The sequence below is a fragment of the Pongo abelii genome, chromosome 18 (assembly GCF_028885655.2).
Source record: "Pongo abelii isolate AG06213 chromosome 18, NHGRI_mPonAbe1-v2.0_pri, whole genome shotgun sequence".
NCBI classification, from domain to species: Eukaryota; Metazoa; Chordata; class Mammalia; order Primates; family Hominidae; genus Pongo; species Pongo abelii.
In genome coordinates, this window is record NC_072003.2 from 58,155,164 (window position 1) to 58,175,446 (window position 20,283).

A 20,283-nucleotide genomic window follows, 5' to 3' on the forward strand; every position below is an offset into this window, starting at 1 on the left:
CTTAAACTTTTGTATATATACAAAAGAAGACATTTTAATACTAAGTCGGTAAGTCAGAACAGAGAGTTTCAGTGATAAAGACTGAAATGTGAAATTCTACATGTTGTTTGTTAGTTGACTTTTAAATGGATGAAATGATAACTGTGTTGCAATGAAGCTTATAAAACACACACACACATACACACACACACACACACACACACACACACACACATTTAGGATTCAGAACCATGGGCTATTTTCTTTTACTTTCTTAATATTCTTCTCAATAACACTAGAGGTCACTCAGACCCTGTCTTTAATTCAGTTTTGCCGTGATTCATCTTTATTTAAGCTACATCTGAATTCCTGTTGTGGACTTGCATTTCTCTTTATGAATTATACAGCTCGCCTCTCTTAACCTGCTAATGTTAGTTTGTAACATTCCCTATTACACTGATAGTTTAATTGACTAATTAACTTGTGCTAGTTTGCCAGATACTGGCACAAATGAGATTTTTCTTCATCTCTTCAATGGTTGATGTCAGCAATAGAGAGGCAGGTTGACTGGATGCAGAATGGTTCTAATTTCAGAAAAATCAATGCGATAACCTTTGTGTTCAGACTGCATTTCTTCAAACATTTTATGTTCAGTTATATAAAATCAGCTTTAATTTTTGTTTTCAGTCTATTTTTAACTTTTTTGGTTAGTCTTCTGTAGACATATACTCAAAACATTAGTTTATTCTTTGTACTAATTATGTCATCTATATAGTTAACAATCTTTTATTAAATACATACTATATTCAAGAAAGTGAGCCAGGCACTGAGAACACAGGAGTGAGTGATGGTAAAAATGACCCAATAGACTTTTATTCACATTCTCCTAAACTCTAAAATGTTGTGAGGTTGGGAAGGGACTTACTTGAGTTCTTGAAGTATAAATTTAGTAAACTCTAGGGAAAAGAGGTGACCATCTTCTTCCATTTCTTATAATTTTCTTTCTCTCTCCTTACTCCTTCCAGCAGGTACACTGGTGGGCACCTGTTCTTGGGTCTCCGTATAACTCGCACCTAAAAGACATCAGTAATTGATTTTTCCAGCCACCTGAACCTGTTGTGACTGCTAAGGTATTGGCCATCAAAGGACTCCCTCAAACAGAACATTTTCATACCATTTTCACAAAGTCCTTGATTGATAGAGTTTTATTATGAACATAAGGCTGTTTTCTCAATGTGACCAAAAAAAGAGGCAATCTTTGCTTTTCCTTTAGTTTCCTTTGTGAAAACTCCTTGGGAATGTGAAAATCACAACATGGTCGAGAGCAGCAATTCTCAAATTTTAGTGTAATTCAGAATCAGCTGGAGGGCTTTTAAAGGTGCACATTTCTGGGCTATATCCTCAGAGTTTCTCACTTAGTAGTTCTGGAACGAAGTCTGAGAATGTGTATTTCTAATAATCTCCTGGGTAGTGCTGAAACTGTTAGTCCTGGGACCCTCGTTTATGAACCACTGGTCTAGAGGATAGAGCACCACACTTGGAGTTGGGAGACAGCTTCTAGGTTTAGTTTTGCCACAAACTAGTTAAGTAAAAATGAACAAGTGATCTATCCTTATGTGACATTAATATTTTATTCAAGTTTGCTTATAACTCCATTATGGTCATTTAAAAAAATTGCAACCTAACATTTATGAGAATTGTTTTTTTTTTCTCATTTCTCCTCCTTATTTTATCCATTTCTTCTGGCTCTAATCTAATTTACTTGGAGTTCCCTGAAGATGCTATACTTTTCTGTGATTCCTTGCTATTGTTTACGCTGTACCCTAGAACCCTCTCTTCCCTTTGATTAACTTATGAACTCCTGTTCATCCTTCATGTACCAGTTTAACAGTCATAACTGAGAAGCTTTACTTAACTTGCCTCTACCTCCAACTCCCCTTAATAAAGCTCATTATTCCTTTTCAAGTCTTCTCATGTTACTTTGAACATGATATTTATCATATTAATATAGGGCTCTTATTTGTTTATTGGACAACTGCTTCCCTTAGCGGATATAGAGTTTTATTCATCTTTTTGACTCTAGTACCTAGTGCTTTCTAGTACAAAGCTGGCATTCAGTAAGTGTTTAGTGCCTGATCAAATCTATGTATGTTTCTGCTTTCCTTTCTATATTGTGAATTCCTAGATGTACATCTTCATCATTTTTGCTTTTTTGAGAAATTCATCTCTTTCTACATTATAGTTCAATTTTAATGAAGGTTAAATTGAATACAAAATGAAAGAGTTAGAATGAGAAGACTTTATATGTCTTTTAAAGTGTCTCCAGAGTCTAAGTGCAGTACCGACTTTGTATTTTTGTATTGTGCAGTTATTGTAATTGAACCTGATTTTAATAATAATATGTGACATTTAGAAGTTCTTTTTTTTTTGCCATGGACCGCACTAAACACATTTTTGTAATTTTTGCAATTTTTACAACCTAAAATGGGAGTTTCCTAGTTACTTGCGTTTTATAGAATAAAATACTAAGGTTGGACAAGGCAAAGTCACATGTTTAGTAAGGAATCTTGGATTCATATTTATTAGACTATTATATTAAAAATAATTTTGAGAGGAGGAAAACATTTAACCAATGAATTTGAATTGCCAAGCACATGTCAACATTTAATGTAATATTCACAAAGACAAAGCAGGATGCAGTAAATATTTTTGTCCCAGAAGTAAGATGGAAACAAGTTGTCTAGGGGTGTCCTAAGATAGAGTGACTTTGTAAAGCTTTGATAATGTGTCACAACTTTGTGGCAGGGAAAGCAAACATACATATTTTATGTCATTGGTTCTGGGGCAGAGCTCGTGCTAAGCAGAAAAGCTGACATAATTCCTATTCTGTTGTTCGGCTGCCAAATCTTAGGCTAAAAAGAGGTAGTTACTGTTGAATGAATTAAGTCTTCCATGCTCCTACGATTCTGGTTCTTCCAGGCTGAAAGTTAAGAAAAAGAGTGGGTTTTGCCCATTGGCTGGTGAAAATAGTTGCTTACTTTGTCTCAGTGTCGGTTACAGCTCTGTGTGCAAACAGAACATCCAAACAGCAAGGAACTTTGTTCCAGCCTCATTATATAAGAAGGTTGCTTACACAGTCAGTTTGATTTGGTCACCAAATTCTAATCAATAAAATTTAGGCTGCAGTTGTTATTAGTGACACTATTGTCATTAGCAACGTAAGGACTCTTTTTAACCTAGAAATATATAATTATGATGTTCTAGTCTGGATTTAACCACATGTCCCCCTACCACTTAAAGTTGACTCTGAGATGAGGACTTGATGCAGGTTGCTATGGGCAGAATGTGTGTTTAACCCCAACATTGATATGTTGAAACCTAAACCTCAGTGTGATGGCATTCCGAGGTGGGGCTTTTATGAGGTAATTAGGGTTAGATTAGGTCATGAGGGTGGGGTCCACTTGATGAGATTAATGAGCTTATAAAAGAGAGAGACATGACATCTCTCTCTCCCTCTGGCAAATGAGGATATGGCAAGAAGGCAGCCATCTGTAAACCAGGAAGAGGGCCTCCAAGAAGGACCTAACCATGCTGGCACCCTAATCTTGAACTTCTATCCTCTAGAACTGTGAGAATTAAATGTTTGCTGCCTAAGTCACCAGTCTGTGGTATTCTGTTAGAACACCCCAAACTGACTAAGATTCAGGGAGTTTGTTTTGGAGGCAATCACAGAAAGTGGAAGTGCAAGAATAAGGAAAGAGAGACAAGAAAGGGAAAAAAACAACAACAACTGTGAAGTACGTGTTAACGAGCTGGTTACTGCTAAGAATTGTCCCACGGGAGGACAAGGAAGCTGGGACATTTATCCATAGATTTTATCCCCCATTGGATGAGGATTACCTTGAGGGGCATAGACTCCCTCACATTTCTGGGTTGCACCTGCATGTGGCTAAGCTACTTTCCCCAGCTTTTGAGAAAGCGATATAGTAGGACACCATGGACATTGGCAAAGAGGCACAGAGCTGTCCACCGCATCAGTACTGAAATTAGGTGTGCAGAGGGGATATGGCACAATTCATCACAAATGTCTGCTACAGATAACAAAAAGGCTTTCCTAGAAATAATGGCTGAAATGATGAAATAAATTGTTCGTTCCCTACTAATTCTTTTATATATTTCTATATGCTTTTTTGTGTGTTTTGGGAGATTACAACCACTTCAAGTCAAATTTAGTTTATGGTTGGCGGTAGTGCCAACCTCTCATCATTAAAAATTTTGCAAAATGCCAATTTCTGGACAGTTTTGAAAAGACCCAAAAAAGAAAACTAAAACTTTAGTTTTCAAGATCATTAATGAATTACCTTTTACTAGACAGTTAGGTCAGTGAATGGGAATAGGTGATTATAAGGCTAGAAAATGACTTACATTTAATTAAATAGCATTCAGAATTTTTGATTCAAAAATCATTTTATTTCTAATTTGTCATTGCAGAGTATTTTTTTTTTTTTTTTGAGATGGAGTTTCGCTCTTGTTGCCCAGGCTGGAGTGCAGTGGTGCGATCTTGGCCTACTGCAGCCTCCCCCTCCCAGGTTCAAGCGATTCTCCTGCCTCAGCCTCCCGAGTAGCTGGGACTGGAGGTTGCCACCACCATGTGTGGCTAATCTTTGCAGAAAATTTGAAAAGCATAAATTAAAATATAAAGCAGGAAACTGTATCAATAACTTCCTACCCAGAAATAATCATGGTTACTATGCTGATATAATCCTTCCCAGTCAAAAAATTTTATTATAGATGTGAGTAGGTGATTTTTTTAATAATAAATGCCAGTTCCCTATTGAGTGGCAGGTAAGGAAACTAATATTTATTGAATGCTTTTTATTTGCTAGGCATCAAATTGAATGTTCTATACACCTTCCCTAATCCATCAGCCTCTGTACTGTTTGTTTTTAGGAAGCTACATTTTCAGCCCCAGAGGCCAGTCTACATGCATTGGGTACTGCCTAGTGCCTGTCTCCAGTCATTGAAAGAGTGCTTTGTCTTCTACAGGCCCCAAGTAAGCAAGTCAGAAAGGTTAAGGGCAGCCTGGAAAATGCTGAGAAGTGTTTTTTCTAATGGAAATGAAAATGGAATAGAGAGAGGGAGGAGGAAAGCGGGAAATGCATTAGAGTAAAGCAATGAAAAAGAAATTTTCTTAAATTTGTTTTCCTTGCAGCACTATGTTATGTCTGTTTTTAGGTCTGCTTGTTCAAATGACTAAGCAGATTTTCCCAATTAAACCATCATTTACAACCCTGCTCATCCCAAACGTGTAAATAAGCTTCCTTTAGGTTTGTCTGACAGGCATTTGCTTTGCATCATCATTGGTGTTTTGACAACATTACCAGAGATGGAAACAATTCTGCCATATGCCCAAATTCTTCAAAATGCCTTTTTCCTTCCTTTATCTTTGATTCATTGGTGTAAATAAATAAAACCTGCCATACCATGTCCTGTTTCTCCTCTCTCTTTTCCTTTCCAATTCAAGAATTTAATTTGAAAATGGTTATTTTTAGCCCTGTTCTCAACTTGCTTGCTGAGAACAAGCCTATCCTCCATCCCTACCATGCTGCTGATTGCAGATAATGCAGGTGGCTGCAGGGTGGCAGGCACAATCCGAAAATATTACAGATAAGATTGATGGAAAAGTGGGCTGCAGTTGATAGAGACCCGTCTGAGGCCTAGAAGCCTCAGAGCTTGCTTTTTAGGGTGAAGTTTGCATCTCCATGGGTAGGAGGAAAAAGCAGATATTATAAACTTGTCCCTTCTAGGGTATTCGTGAGACTCAGGTGAGCTGAGCAGCCATGACTCAAGAAAACTGTTGACTCTAGGGTCAGAGAAAGGGCTATTTTTGAAACTATGTAGGAGAAAAGAGTCAGGAGGTGGACCAGATCCAGAGGTGGTTCAAGATGAAGCTTTCAGTTAAAGTATAAGCTGGCCAAGGTGGGAGGATTAGCCTAGGCAACATAGCTAGACCCTGTCTCTACAATAAAATAGATGTTAAAAAATTAAAATATAAACAGCAGTTCAAATCTGATAACCTGTAGGCCACAAGTGGCCTGTAGACATGTTTTGTTTGGTTGCACAGTGTCTTTCTTTAAACAGGTATTTTTGTTGTTGTTATTAAATTATAAATTCAATATTCAATTATATATTTAACATGAAATTGAATATTACATATTCATTAGATGATACATATTCAAATATGTATGTACACACTTACCATACACCAAGAACTACTTTAAACTTTTCATAAATATCAAATAATTTATATCTCATAGTAGCCTTGTGAGTTAGGTTCCAACATTGTTCCCACTTTACAGATGAGGACATAGAGGCAAAGAGGGGTTAAATAGTTGTGCAATGTCATATATCTTGTACATGATATTAAAATAGTGACAGATTTTTACATATAAAACTAAAAATCAATATTTCTGACTTCCCTTGAATATTTTGGAGTTCTGGTGAATATTGGGCTCTCAATCCTTAGGGCAACAAATATCCCTATTAGAAAGGACATGCATGCTCTAGTTTGTCAGATTCTTCACATATTCATATTCTCTGTGATCGGTTGACTTTAAACATTTCTATTATTTTTCCATACTCCTATAGGTATTTAAGAAAACAACATGTGGGATAGAGCCATAGTTTTCAAGTCAAGGAGGTAAGGCTTAGCAAAGAAAGGGATTGGAAAATGGCCATGGGGGATGGAGGAAGTCCTGAGAAACTGCTTAGAGTTCAGTGGTCTCCAGCATCCTGCCACCCACCTGGGAAGTGATTATAGTCACTTTTCTATTCAGCAATATGTAGTAGATGACTGAAACTGAGCTGAATGCAGAGGACACACCTCTGGGTGAAAGTCGAACAAAACTTCAGGTCTCATGGAAGAAAGTGCTGGGTAATCTATGCCCACTCTGTACATTACAAAGAGGAGGGAATGCTGGTCAGGTACGGTGGCTCACGCCTGAAATCCCAGCATTTAGGGAAGCTCAGGCAGGTAGATCTCTTGAGCCCAAGAGTTCGCGATCATCCTCGGCAACTCTCATCTCCAAAAAAATACAAAACTTAGCCAGGCGTGGTGGTGTGCGTTTGTGGTCCCAGCTACTTTGGAGGCTGAGGTGGGAGGATCGCTGGAGCCTGAGAAGTCTACACTGCTCTGAGCTGTGATCATGCCATTGCACTCCAGCCTGGTTGACAGAGTGAAACCCTGTTTAAAAAAAAAAGGAGGGGACGTTGAAAGTGGCCACTCTGAGATGGCGACTTTTATTCTAAGGTCATGAGTAGAAGTTAGCCAGGTGGTGGAAGTTAGCCAGGTGGGGATAGGTCACCACTTACGGCCATGGAGACTATGCCCTGAAAACATAGCTTTCCTGACAGAGCATTAAGAATACAGAGCTGCAGTTGCAAATGCTGGAGAGAGCGCAGCAGGCAGAGGAAAGGAACAGAAGATGTGCGTTTGGTGAGAGGGACCTGGAACAGGTTGGGGAGGATGCATTAGCTGCTTCTACTGGTTGAGGCATTGGCTTCTGAGTATCAATTTTTGTTTTTTAATGTGATGATTAAAAAAAAGTGTTTGCCTCATAGTTTTGCTGTAAAACTTACTTTGGGCAATATAGATAAAGTGCTTACAGGGAACATGATGCCTTGTAAACACATCAATGTGGCTATTAAACTTAGTGTAAAAACTTATACTAAGTTTTTGTTTTATAGTTTTGGGTATTGATAATGATAATGATGAGATTGATAGTATCTAAGACATTATTGTTATTAGAAATTCTACTTTGTGCCACGAAAACAAAAAATTTATGAGTTTCCATAAATGCACCATATGAAGATCCCAGTAGTAGAGCCATGGATGAAATAATGTACAATAAAGTGACCCTTAGGTGATGGGACATTGGGAAGCAGCAGATAAAATGAAAAAGCAAACCAAACAGAACAACAGCAACAAAAATCCACTCAAAAATGCTTTGACAAGATTTCTTTCTGCTGTGGAAATATATTTTATATATTTTCATATGAACTAAACCATCTGGGTTCCAATTTCTCCATATCCATGACCTTTGTAATTGACTGGAGAAGTAAAGAGAGATAATTCAGGTTTGAAAAGGTGATGGATAGTTTCTTTCTCATATCCAAAGTTAAGCTAGACTCTGAAGTTCAAGTCCTCATTATAATCCTCTTTAAAGCACTTACAATTCAGAAACAACTTATTTGTTTGTGCAAATAGTCCAGCTCTGCATCGGTGTGCTTATCCTAAAGGAAAACGAAGTGAGAGCTTCCCGCTAGAACAGCCCCACAGTCCTGCCAGCAGTTGTCATCTGGATCTGTCATATTTTGCCTCTATTAACATCTGATGTCACTGATCTCACAAAAGATGGAGAACAGATGTCCTTCCCGCTGTTGTGTATTCTCTCACCCTCACTTTCTATTAGTTTTTCCTTCCAGAAGACATAAGAGGACGATGAGCTACAGGAAACAAACTGAGTCTTATACACCTAAAATTGGGTTCAGGTGCCTTTGTTTCTTGCTTGCCCTCTCAAATAGTTGAAAGCTACAGGCTCAGCTAGGATGGCATGTTCCAATGTGGGAACTCGGGAAATTTCTGGCTTTTTCCTTTCTCTTCTCAGCATTCATTAGTCCCACTAATAACAGCTTCTGGAGACTCATTTAGGAAGCACAGCATCTCTTCTCTTGGACCAAGAGGTGACACACCTTCAGCGCAGGGGTGTGTGAGGGACCAGCCTGGCCATCAATTGATCCAATCCCTGGTGCCACAGCATTTTCTTCAGGAATGGGCACATGCCCTAGTTAATCCAATCAGAGCTAATACTTTGACTTTTACCGGGGAGATTGGAAGGAAGTTGTTGGCAGTCCTTTGTGCTGCTCTTATAGTTTAAAGATGAAAGACTGGAGCTTCCAGAGACCACATGGAGAGCTCCCGTTTGAGTATGAAATGTACACAGATGAAAGTGGAGCCAGGACATGGGGAAAGAAAGAGAGGCAGAGATAGAGATAGAGATAGAGATCCATAGACAGGTGGACAGATAGAGAGGGATAAGCTTAAAACCAGCTCTCCTACTAGCCTTTTTCCGTTATATGATTGAACAATTCCCCTGTTTTGCTTATGTCACTTTGAGTTGAATCTTCATTAATTTCCAATTCTAAGAGTTATGACTAATAAATGTGTACTCACAGCCATCCGGGTCCCAAGCCAAGCCAAGCCTCGCCTTGCCTTTGAAGTCAGTTTGTTAATTCAGAAGGAGGAAGACAAAGTGAGGAAGAGAGCCGTGAAGCCAGGTGACCCAGAAATAGAGACAGTCACAAACATTCAAGTAGAGGGGCTGTGCTAACTTGGAGTTGGTTCTGAGCCATCGGGTGTGACAAATGGTATGAAGTGTGAATTTAAAGAGATGAAGTAAAAGGTTGCAACTCTTGACAATGACACTTTGTGGCTGGAAAGCCCCCATATGACAGCTGAAGTCACACTTCCTGAGGTCGTGTGAAAGATGATCAACTTCCAGTTCTGCTCCTATCAAGCTGTGTATCCTAGTTTTCATTTCCCGTGTTCTTAGAATGTTACCAATAAAAGCATTGGCATTTTAAAATATCAATATTTATTGGTATTTTATAAATATTGGTATACCAATATTTATTTATGGCTGGGAAATACAAGCACATGAATCTCTCTCTTTGGCTTGGGGTAGAAGGAGCAGGATCACTGGCAGCGATAAAGTTTGGTACTTATACATTACTGTTTCTCAGGAGTGCTGTGATTTTAGGTGCTTTCAGGTAAGCCCTATGAAACTCCCATTTACAATGATGTTGAAGATAGATAGGGTAGCTTTTGTAGATAATTTTAAGGGGCTTGGAGGAAGCTCACTTCTACACCCCATCATGTATTTTGAGACAAGCCTCATGCCACCTCTTCTGCTTTCCCTTCTCAAGCTAAATAAGTTACTCCCAATAATCATCATATGATTTTTATTTCACCAAATTTCTTGAATGCAGTAACTAATCTTATTTAAAGGTGCACCCCCAGATTCTAGCACAGTTCCTAGCACATATCAATAACAGATGTTTAATACATTTTTGGGATTGGGATTAATTTGCTCATTATATCTTCTTTGTTTATATGTATTTTTGGTCACTCTGATTCTCCTTCTGCAAGGTGCTGGTTTTTATTCCAAACTCCACTCAATTCTTCCTCGTCTCTCTGCACTTCTCCTTCAAATAAAGAGAGAGAGTGAGTTCTGGTTTCCTATGAAAAGAGGAACTCAGTCATGGTGGTCAGAGCCAATTGATTCCTAATTAAACGAAGCATAGAATTGAGCTGGGATGCATTTGTTCTGATTCAAAAGCCACCTTTCCTTCCCGCCTGATGATTGTGTCTCTTTCAGTGTCAGCACAATGTAGGCAGGGAGGAACTCTCTGCTCTGCTCCACTCCACACAGAGATAAAGAGAGATATAAGCACAGAATGCTTTGTGATGAAGCGGAAGCCACTTGTTAAAGCAAGGGGAGAATCGACAATAATAGGAGACTGTCCAAATGGAAAGGATGGGATCACAGGCAGTCATTCTTTTAGTAGCAGAAACTTTTCACTCCCCAAGACGCAGGAAAGAAGCCAGCAGAGGTGATTAAGCCAGCGATTGGGATGAAGAGCAGTCAGAGATAGTCGGTGTGCAGAAACGACTCAGCAGGCTCGCCGAGCTGGAGCTCAACCTGTGGCTGTGTGAACCAACCAGACACTTCATCACCGGGAATCTGCCAAGAACCAGGGCTTTAATTTATTTGTGGCAGTGGACACTGATCATCGGATATCCCGCTTAGACCCACTCATTCATGCCCTCCACAAGTATGTATGGAGCTCCCTCTACATGCCAGACTGCTTGTTAGATAGTAAGGATTCATAGGTAATTAAGTCTCTTTCACTAAAGGAGCTGCTATTTTAATGGGGGAAATTATAAATGACACCATAGTAAGCTCTCTACAACCATTAGCTGTTATTTTCATGTACTGGGGACCCAGGCAAGAATTCATTAGTGATTATTTCATTTGACACTAGGAAGTAAATTGTTTTTCTCTCTGCTTTACTGATGCGAAGAAACATGATCAGCATTGCCCAAAAATCAGTTGCAAAGCTAGAGTTTGGAGCCATGTATTTAAGAAGCAAGCACAAAGTACTGTAAGAACACAGGAGTGAATGTCTCACCTTTTTGGGGCAGGGGCCATTCAGAGAAGTGTTACCAAATAGGTATTCTTTGATTTGGGTCTTAAGGTATCATTAAAAGTTCACCTGGCAGACAAAGGGCATTTCAGTATTTGTAATATGTGAGTTGGACTGACCATAAGAGGTATTTCTAGTTTCATTTGTGAAGCCCAGTGAAGTAATAACCTTCGTTGAAAAGTCTGTTTTGATAACCTGGTTTCTATTTAGTTTTATGGCTTTAAGCAATATAATTTTGGCTTCATTGCGATGTGTCATTTTACTGACTTTCATAGAAAGAGGTGAAGGGTTAAGAGAAGGTTAGAAGGGACGGTGGGGTTTGTAAAGGGATATGGGGTCAACTCCCAGAATCAGACACAGGATTTAGAGCAAGGATAGCAAAGCCATCATAGAAGTTGAGCCCACAGTGATGATCTCAAGCAGGTTTAGAGTGTGAACACCTGACTTTGTCATCTACCTGATATGGGGTACATGAGTTTGTCCATTTGACTTAAAAGAGTTGGTTCTGGAAGACAGAAATGATGTAAGGTCATTTAATTTGCCTTGGTGTTGAGTCATTTAAATGGTCTCCTGAGCTCCATTTCTGCTCTTCTCAAATCAATACTTCCACCAGTAACAAAATTAAAATTATAAAAAACAATTTTTGCAAGTTACTCCTTTGCTTAAAAATCCTGTAGTATTCAGAATAAAATTCCCAACCATCAGTAGAGCATATAAAGCTTCTGTTTGACTCTTCAGTTTTAGCTGTTTTGTAAGCTAGAGCCTCCCCTCTTCTCCATCTCTAATGCTAGGCCCCAGTCTTTTCATATCTTGGGATATTATTGCTCTCCCATGCTCACACATACCTCCTTCATCTAGCCGACCCCTCTTTCCCTAGGGATCTCATATTAAACATCCCCTTTTTAGGAAGGCCTCTCTGATCCCTTAAAAGACTGGGCAAAGGTTGCCTTGTCTCTATTTTCGTTTCTTTTTTTTTTTTCTTTTTGAGATGGAGTCTCACTCTGTCACCCCCGCTGGAGTGCAGTGGTGCAATCTCGGCTCACTGCAACCTCTGTCTCCCAGGTTCCAGCAATTCCCCTGTTTCAGCCTCCCGAGTAGCTGGGATTACAGGTGCGCACCACCGCGCCCGGCTGTTTTTGTATTTTTAGTAGAGACAGGGTATCACCATGTTGGCCAGGCTGGTCTCAAACTCCTGACCTCAAGTGATCTGCCTGCCTCAGCCTCCCAAAGTGCTGGGATTACAGGCATCCCTTGCCTCTATTTTCCATAGAACCTGTTTTAACACTTATCACGCAGTCCTGGAAGTGACTGTGTGTGTCTCCTTTGCAGGCTGTGAACACCAGCGCATTTTTGATCATTTTGAACAGGAGGTATTCAATAAATATTCCATGACTAAATGAATGGGCAAATGGTAAGATGAGAACAACTTCATTTTAAGTTTTATGGAAAAATTTGTCCAGATTTCTAGAATGCAATTTTGGTTGTGTGCGTTATATAATAATATGTTTGGTTTGAGTTGTGTCAGGGTATAGCTCCTTGCTTTTCAATCATCTTCCCCAATAGAATCACTGGGTAAAGAGGATCTTTACTGTGTTAACAAATAAAAATGATAATTTTTAAAAATATAGAAGAGCCCCTTTTAATTTTTTATTTTGAAATAACTTCAAAATGACAGAAAAGTTGGAAGAATAGTACAAAAAATTCCAGATATTGTTCACCCAGGTATTCCAAATGTTAACATTTTGTCACATTTGCTTTCTTTTTCTATATATACATGGTTTTTCTTCGAAAACATTTGAAAATAATTCAAGCTACTTAAACAAATTTACAAGAAAAAAACAACCCCATTAAAAAGTGGGCAAAGGACATGAACAGACACTTCTCAAAAGAAGACATACTTGCAGCCAACAATCATATGGAAAAAAGCCCAACATCACTAATTATTAGAGAAATGCAAATCAAAACCACAATGAGATACCATTTCACACCAGTCAGAATGGCTATTATTAAAAAGTCAAAAAATAAAAGATGCTGATGAGGTTGTGGAGAAAAAGGAATGCCTTTACACTGTTGGTGGGAGTGTAAATTAGTTCAACCATTATGGAAGACAGTGTGGTGATTCCTCAAAGACCTAGACAGAAATACCATTTGACCCAGCAATCTCATTACTGAGTACATACCTAAAAGAATATAAATCATTCTATTATAAAGACACATGCAAGTGTATGTTCAATGCAGCACTATTCACAATAGCAAAGACATGGAATCAACTTAAATGCTCATCACTGATAGACTGGATAAAGAAAATATGGTACATATACACCATGGAGTACTATGCAGCCACAAAAAAGAACAGAGCATGTCCTTTGTAGGGACATGGATGGAGATGGAGGCCATTATTCTTAGCAAACTATTGCAGGAAGAGAAAACCAAATACCACATGTTCTCACTTATAAGTGGGAGCTAAATGATGAGAACACGTGGACACATAGAGGGGAACAACACACACTGGGGCCTACTGGAGGGCAGAGAATAGGAAGAAGGGGAGAATCAGGAAAAATGAGTAATGGATACTAGGCTCAATACCTAGGTGATGAAATAATCTGTACAACAAATTCCTATGACACATGTTTATCTATGTAACAAACCTGTACATCCTGCACATGTACTCCTGAACTTTTAAAATAAATGTTAAAAAATTTCCAGCTATGATGTCTCTTTAACCTCAAATACTTTGGTATGTATCTTTGAAAATAAAGACATTCTCTTACGTAAATAGAGCCCAATGATCAAAATCAGGAGATTAATATCGACACAATGCTGTTATCTAATCTGTAGACCTTATTTCAAGTCAAAGTTACTTTATAAGAAGCATTCAGTATTTAAAGAAGCATTTGGTCTGTCCTGTGTCTTCATGCTTAGCTAATTGAGACATCTTTGAATTGGAAGCTTGCCAGGATGGGATCAAGAGGCAAGAAAGGAGGGATTGAGATTTTCCTGTTAGGACACAAAGGATTAAGACAGGATGCAGCCAGGATCCTTTGTGAAAATAGGTTGAAAAAGACAGAGTTAAAGATGGAGATGGAGGGAGAGAAAGCAGGAGAAAGGGAGGGGAGAATGAGAATGAAATCTGAGTGAGACTTCAGATGTCCATGTGAGGACAGACACTTAGACCTACTCTGCTCTGTTCCGCTTCCAAAGTCCCTGGTCCCTCTTCCCTGGATTGTGAGAAAGCTATGCTACATGCCAGATTGGGCTCTTTTTGGTGAATAAACCAGTGTGTTTTTCACACACACTCACACCCCATTAGATGACCTTTAAAAGACATTCTTTTAAAGAAACTATGCAAAATTTTGCCCTCTCCTGCTTATACTAGTTTGCCTTTTCAAATAATTCTCCTTTCCATGCTTTAATTTTACTCTTCTCCCGATAGATGACAGCTAAATGCAAATAAATATATTGGTTTTTCCAAACACAAACTGACCCTCTTTTCACAGTATACATATATAAAAAGAAAAAGCAGGTTGAAAACACCTAATGAATTGAACCTGTTCCTTCCCATTCAATGTTTAGGAATGGCTGAAATTTAGCTATCCAGGGCCACTGTATCAGGGGTTGCTGGGACCTGGTTGTTCTTCACTTCTCATTTTTCATCACAGTGATCATGCTATCTGCTTTTTGTCAGTTGTTCTTATCAGACACACCACCGCAGACCACACTGGAAATGGGAAGCAGGAAGCCCTGTCTGGTTTGACTTAGATATCCTGAGGGCTGCACTCACCCTTACCTTCGCTGTATCAGTGAAAGCTTCTTTTTTTTGGGCATGACTAGTCTAAGACCTGGAATATGAGAACAAGACATTGAGAAATTTGTGTTTTTATCCAGAGAGCAGTCATTTGTTTATGCATTCTACAATTATTCCCAATTCTCAGCAATGTGATCTTAATCTGTTTAGGAACAGAACACAATTAGCTATAACCTAGATCTAACAGAGGTAAGTCTAACCTCTCAAAAAATAGAAGGATTTGGCAGCCAAAATTAGTAATAAGTCACAATCAGCATTTTGGTCTTTGATGATATTCCCTGGTTCAATGATTACACCTCTGTTCCAGCGGATAATATTGGGGCACTAATTAAATGAGATAATTTTTAGCTTAAAAAGATCTTAAAGATGGCCTACTCCAATCTCTTCCTGATGTTTTTGCAAATGTGCCTCAGTTTAGTCATCTGTGGCTCTCAGTCCTGAACTTGTGGAGGAGTTTGGTGTTCAGTGGAAGGTGTCCACTTTAGCATGCATATAGGAATGATTATTTTCCGTAACCTTCCAAGCACAGAAGAAATTCTAAATACAAGATGTCCTGTGAGTTAGAAGTAGAGATTATTGGCAAAGACAAAGAATGGCAATGGACTGGGAAATGGATCCAGAATCCTGATCTCCAGTAGTTCTCCACCTAGTTTCACTGAGAGGGTCATTGGTCAGATGACCTAGAGATGCTGAAATTCTCTTTTGCTTTGGGATCAAGACCACAAGGAGAGTTTTTATTATAACTCTTCTCTTCTGGTAATAATGAAAATGAAATATTAAGAGCTCTTCATTACAAGCCTTAGGGAAATACGCAAATATGTTACAACTTTCTAAAATATGTCCTGATTAAATATCTCATTTCTCCACTTTCATAATTGGGAAATAATAGACCAACTGATTGTGCTAAATGGATTTCAGCAAGCCTCACTGTCTTGTTCCATCAGGAGGGAATACTTATTTCTCCATCGTGTCATCTTTTTCTACAAAGGATAACTCATTCCTACTATTCAAGTAAATCTCTTAAAAAAATCTAACAAAGCTCTATTTCTGGATTATATAAGAATATTTGTATATGTCTGTATAGATATAAACACGATTGTAGATATGCATTGGCCCATACTGTTGAAAGCAATTTTTCTGGTTAAGGAGATCAAGGAACTTTTTTTGTATTTTTTTTTGTTTTGTCTTTTTTGATAAGATCAGTGCATTTTTACGAACAAACAAAAACAAACATCATAAAAAATTTAGTACTAATTCATGAATTGCTAACATAATGTTGTGGTTTGTTTTAAACTCCCAAATAGCTCCTATACCTTGTACCTGGGAAGAAGAATTCAGTTAAATTCAACAAATAAGGATGGAGTATACACTATATGCCAAACATCGTGCTGAGATCTGGATATATAAAGATGAGATAAGACTCTACAGGCGAGACTTTTGTGTGCTTATTTGTCTTATTGTTTCATGCAGTAATAGTAAAGATATAGATGAGATTTTGGAGATATAGAAATCATCTTTATTTGGAACAAGGAGGGAAGATCTCTCAGAATAGCCTGAACAGGTTTTTGAAGGATGAGTAAAAGTTTACTATCCAAAGATAGTGAAGGAAGTCATCCCAGAAGGTGGGAACAGTATGGGCAAAGCAAAGAAAGTTTAGTACTGCATCATGTGTAAGGGCAAATAACAGTATTTGTGGATTGTTGGAGTATAAAGGAGTGAGACAGCATGAGGGTTAATGATCAGTATGGCTCAGAATATGAAGATCCATGAAGATCAATTAAGCAACTTGCCCTTTATCTTCTAGGAAATTGGCAACTGATGAAGGGAAGTGTATCAGTCCGTTTTCATGCTGCTGATAAAGACACACCCGGACTGGGAAGAAAAAGAGGTTTAATGGACTTACACTTTGACATGGCTGGGAAAGCCTCACAATCATGGTAGAAGGCAAGGAGGAGCAAGTCACATCTTACGTGGATGGTGGTGGGCAAAGAGAGAGAGCTTGTGCAGCGGAACTCCTCTTTTTAAAAGTATCAGATCTCGTGAAATTTATTCACTATTATGATAACAGCAGAAGACAGACCTGCTCCCATGATTCAGTTACCTCCCACTGAGTGCCTCCCTCAACACGTGGGAATTATGAGTTATACTTCAAGATGATTTGGGTGGGGACACACAGCCAAACCATATCAGGGAGCAGGAAAAAGAAACAAAAACAGCAACTAATAACTCCCAAGACCACAGCTTAGCTCCTGTCTAGAGCTTTGCTACTTAGCCACAGGAACACGGGTGATCATACCTCAACAGAAGTCTGCCAGCATTCATTACGACCAATGCTTAATCTCATCTGACAACATCAATGTCAAAATCAGAGCTTGGAGCTGGCGGTGTTTCAGCAGAGGAGTCTTTGGAGCTTCCACAAACTGGTTCAATAAACAATCTTGCTGTGAAACACAGAGCTTGGTATTTAGAAGGGTTTTAGCTGGCACATCCACAAAGCTGCAGCATCCTGTCCACTGCTAATTCCACTGTGAAATGTTGAAATACAGCTCTTAGCTCCAAGAAAGCATGTAGGCTTCTATTTGCATGCAAATCATTGCCATTCATGTGTGAACTACAGCAGGTAACAGCTCTGCCAGATGGAATAATTTGGGGTAAGGCCATCCTCTTTGTTAAAGGCCACAGGTATCCATGCATGCTGCAGTGTAGCTCATTCCTACTTTCCACGTCACCCCCTGGGGAATAATCATTTTAATGATGGGCCTCAAGGAAAGGAAACTCCATTCTACCCTGTCATCATTTAGTAAACAAAATGGTGCCAATTAGTGTAATGCTGACCTAATGTAATATTTGATGCAATTAGTAAATTGAGTCATAGATATTGAGAGGGATAAAAAAGAACATGGTAAATTGATAGATCAAGAAAACTCCCTTGGATTTTGAAAGAGTACAGATTGCATGCGTGTTTCAAGGAAAACCACTGTGGTCTCACCCCAGGTGGCAGTGCCTTGTAGTGGTTAGGAGTGTGTGTCTCTAGAATCAGAATGCTTGTGTCTCAATCACAGCTCTACCTCTTACTAGCCAGAAGACTTTGAATGAAACTCACACTTCCTAAGTGTCAACTTCATCATCTTTAAAGTGAAGATAGTAGTAGACAATTGAACTTAATCCTCTCCTGGTCATATGAGGTAGGTCTGATTTAAGTGGTTTAGCAGCCTGCCTGATACATGTAAAGCTTAACAATAACTATAATAATCATAATTACAATGAATAAGATAGCCATAGAAGCTAGTTGAATTAAATTTATTTGTAATAAATGTAGTAGCTAATGCTGTACTTGATCAATTCACAGAGCTGATTTCTCCAATAAATAGGAAGCTCCTAAGTATAGAGACCATGTCTTCTCTTCTCTTCTTGTCATCAGTGGTTTGCTCACCATCTAACACTTAGGATGTGTTCAACAAATGGTTATTAAATGCACAGGTTTTAAAATTAGTAGCATTTTTTGTGTTATTTATTCCTTTACCTCCTCCTTCTTCATATCTCTTTCTCCTCTGTCATCATCATCATCATCATCATTTTTTATCTCTCTATTTCCAAAGACATGGAGATAAGATTTGTCCCAGCGGGATTCATGCTGGTTACATGGAAAGCAACACTTGATATTCAAATGTCCCCTAAGGCTATCTACCTCCTTATGAATCTTTGGTTCTTTCATTTGAATCTCCAGGCATACTCTTTATCTTTTCCCAAGCCTGCTCTATGCATGAATTTTATGGACTCCTTTAATTAGTTTGCTTATCTTTTAGTTTCCTGTTGGATTAAGCCAGTGAGAACCCAGAAGGGTAAGGAGAGAGTTAGGGCAGGTTTCTGTCTTCTGGGTCTAACTGTTGCCTTTGTTTTTCTCTCTGTGGCTACAGCTTTTACTAGGCAACTTTCTCTTATAGCTTTAGTGTTCCTCTTTGGATTCTGGTATCTACTTCTTTTCCTTGCCATTCCCTTACTGGTTTTCCATCACCCTGCCCACTCTTTAGTAAATGTCCCTTTCATTAGTTTCTCCCCCAGGTTGCTCACCTTGAGTATGCCATCTGTTGCCCATCAGGACCTTGACTGATACAGGGTTCTAGAGCATATAAACTTCAACGGTCTGCCACCAAGTCTGTGTGATCTCTAGTTCCCACTTGCCACGTGGCAGGACCTTAGCAGCAGAAAGGGACATTTTCTTGCCTTTACAGTGATCACTAAGTGAAGAGAAGAAGAGCAGGTGTGTCTCCTACATAATTGCTGCAGAACTGTTGTTTCTCAGGTCCAGCTGTTTTTGTCTCTTTTATGCCATCTGTCTCCAAATCTCTGATATGTTGCTAATATACTGCTTAGGCCACCTATGAGGTATCCATGAGGTCCATTATGGTGGATAATTAGATTTTAGGTCAGAAATCCTGGAATCAAAGCCTTTCCCAAATTGCCTATCAGTCAGAACTCAAAAGGATTCTAGGACTCATTTAAAAATTCAATTTTTTTTTTTTTATTTTGCGATGGAGACAGGGAGGAGTTGCTCAACTAACATATTGCCAACTACAGACAGCTCTTTTGTCATCTATTGGATAAGAGAGACACTTAATCAAACACCTAAAACAAAACATGCTTGTTATTTACAAAGAGATACATAAAAGCAAATATCAAATGTTTGCACAAACTTTTTATAAAAGAACCACAACTTGAGAACCCCAGAATAATGTCCAGAGATGCCTGTGACTTCCATTTGAAACCATACTCACTTAAGAAAACTAGAACTTTATCCTATGAAAATTTATTTGAATGGAGACTCATCCACACAAGAGAAAGCTTCTGTTTTAAAACTGGTAAATTTTATTTGTAGATTATCAGCAAAATAAAAACATAACATTGAAATAGGAGTCTCAGAGACAGTATGGGTTCCTGAATATACATTCTTATGCCACAGTTTGGGAAATACTTACATAAATAAACTATAGTGATACAAGAGAAATTCATCCCATTTGAAGATTCAGAAAGAAGGTGATGTTTAATTTGAGTCTCTTAAGGATGAGGGGAGATGGTGAAGGGATAAATATGGTGAGAAGAGGCAACAGCAGTTGCTCATAACAGCAACCGTTTTTTCAGAATATATGAAGTGTCATGGCAATAACTTATCTGCCTGCCCATATTTGAGGGCATGGCAGATTTTAGAAAGTGTGGGAAGTCCAGTATGGCTGGGC

The 20,283-nt window shown here is 38.7% G+C and overlaps 1 long non-coding RNA gene across 1 annotated transcript in view; it reads right to left on the bottom strand.

Moving 5' to 3' along the window:
* Positions 1-2,616: 2,616 nt before the first annotated feature.
* LOC134760399 (uncharacterized) overlaps positions 2,617-20,283 on the bottom strand; it is a 32,223-nt gene continuing 14,556 nt past the window's right edge. Inside the window, exon 3 of the long non-coding RNA XR_010137783.1 lies at positions 2,617-2,959. This is a non-coding gene — a long non-coding RNA (uncharacterized LOC134760399). The remainder of the gene's footprint in view (positions 2,960-20,283) is intronic.